The following is a 2,097-nucleotide window of genomic DNA, read 5'->3' as shown; positions in this document are numbered from 1 at the left end:
TACCGGTATTTATAGCGAAGCAGTCTTCACCACTCTCCCCTCCCTGCCTCCCAGTTACAGCTGTTGATTTCTAAATGGGTTATTATGACCCGAAGCGCGGAGAATTTCGGGCAGGAGGGAGTGGGGCCGGGCAGCGGCCGCGCTACGTGCGGGCTGCGCGGGGCCCCCCTTCCCCCCCCCACCTCACTTTTTTGTTTTTCCCTCTTTTTTTTTTCCTTTTTTCTTTTTCTCTTTTTTTCCCCCGCAGACCGACAAATGAGAGCGTGCCCCGATGGCATTCAGGAGAGAAAACGGAAAGCGCGGATGTTTGTGTGACCCCAGCCTCGCTTTTCCTCCCAGGCGTGTGCAGAAAGGAGGCTTTCCGAGCTGCTGGCGGGCAGGGGGGAGAGATGCGGCTGTGATTAGAAACAGACCGCGCCGGACGTTTTCAACACAGCCTTTTCCCTTCATCCCCAGGCTTTTTATTATCGCTTCCCTTCTCTGCGCCACGGCGTGTCTAACGCCGCACGCTTCACCAGCAGCAGCGATTTCCTCCAGTGCAGGAGGGGGGGGGTCTGCCCAGGCATCGCCGCCCCACAGCCCGCAGAGACCCCCCCCCCGACCCTCCTGCCCCCTTCCCGCAGCGCCGCCCCGCTCCCGGCAGCAATTCCCCTCCCTCCTGCTTCGGGASGAGAAAGGAGCCTCCTGACCCCGGCGCCTGGTGCCTGCGCCGCGGGCACGGCCGGCGGCGGCACCAGCGCGGCTCCCGGTAAACAAGTCCGAGCCGCGCCGAGCCGCCGTGCCCACCGACGGGGCGGCCCGACGGCGGGTCGCCGCTCCCCGGCGCACGCTAAAACCGGGCGGAAACCAGCGTTTGTGGCGCCGGGGGGCACGCGTGCGACACGCCAGGCCGCCGCAGCGGCTCCCCGCGCGAAGAGGGGGCACTGCGCGCTGCGGGCCCCCTCCCCGCCGCCTTGCACAGCTCATTACTTAATTGCCTCGGTGCGCCGTAATCCCCCAGCGCGGCGGCGTTCGCTTCCCGAGGAAACGCGAGCGCTGCCCTTATCCGCGGCTAACGCAAAACGCCGAGATAAATTAATTTATTTAATTGAAAATGAGTAACGTCCCTCCTCCCCTGCCCTCCCGAGGTGGCATTTCCTCGGCACACGTAAATAACAACCGCGGGGAGCGCGGGAACAAGCCGCTGACTGATGAGGGACGGGAGCGGCGACGGCCTCCCCGCCCCGCCATGCCGGGGGGCGGCGGCGCGCGGGGCCGCGAAATGGCGGGCGCGGGGGAGGATGGCGGGGGGGGGGGCAGCCCACGCACGCACGAACGAACGCACACACGCGCGCAGGCAGGGCGGTCACGGCAGCGATGCTGCGTGGGCGTACGCTGACACACCGCGGCGTAGGAGGGGACACGTACCGCCGGCGGAGGGAGGCAGGGAGCGGGGCTTGCCCGCGCAGGGAGGCGGTTTTTGTGGGTGGAAGGCGGATACGGCCGTCTCGGCGACCTCGCGCCTTTGTCCCGCGGGGAGGCAGCGTGGTTTCCGTGGCACGGGCGTGCGTGAGCTGCCGCGGGCGTGTGGGGGGAGATTTCGTGACYGCCAGTCGGCGGTCGCCTACGAAAGCCGCCCCCTTCCTTCTCCTCCCCCGGCACATCGGGGCGGAGAGGCACCTTTCTGCCGGCATGGGTTTCTCCGCGGAGGTTACACAACGCACTCCGGACGGGGACGGCGGCCGTGCTGCCGCCGCTTCTGCCTCCATCTCCGATTTCACGGCCTCTCTCTGCCTCCATCTCCAGTTTTACAACCGCTCTCCACTGTAAATAGCCCTGGACGTGTCCGTTCCCACTCCCCCCCCACACACACACACGCACAAGCGCAACCAAGTGAGATAGGCTGCTGCCGCGATGGCTCGGGTTAGCGTGAGCGGCACCGCGCGGGTTCGTCGGATGTATTTGTTCTTCCTGGTATATTCGTCTTTTAGGCACGCTCCGGGGTGTATGTCGGGAGGGGAGGGGAGGGGAGGGGAGCACGGGGCCGGGGCTGAGGCGAGCCCGCGGCTGTGGGCGGGAAAAGCCGCCGCCGCCACCGCCGCGGGAAAGAGGCAGGGA

At 66.6% G+C, this 2,097-nt stretch overlaps 1 long non-coding RNA gene across 1 annotated transcript in view; it reads right to left on the bottom strand.

Moving 5' to 3' along the window:
* The window catches only part of LOC146588366 (uncharacterized), a 13,699-nt gene extending 13,526 nt beyond the window's left edge, over positions 1-173 (bottom strand). Inside the window, exon 1 of the long non-coding RNA XR_014897436.1 lies at positions 4-173. This is a non-coding gene — a long non-coding RNA (uncharacterized LOC146588366). The remainder of the gene's footprint in view (positions 1-3) is intronic.
* Between the last annotated feature and the right edge of the window lie 1,924 nt (positions 174-2,097).

Source organism: Rhea americana, unplaced genomic scaffold, assembly GCF_003343005.1.
Source record: "Rhea americana isolate MKP2758 unplaced genomic scaffold, rheAme1 scaffold_52, whole genome shotgun sequence".
NCBI classification, from domain to species: domain Eukaryota; kingdom Metazoa; phylum Chordata; class Aves; order Rheiformes; family Rheidae; genus Rhea; species Rhea americana.
This window is presented reverse-complemented; position numbering and strand designations above follow the sequence as displayed.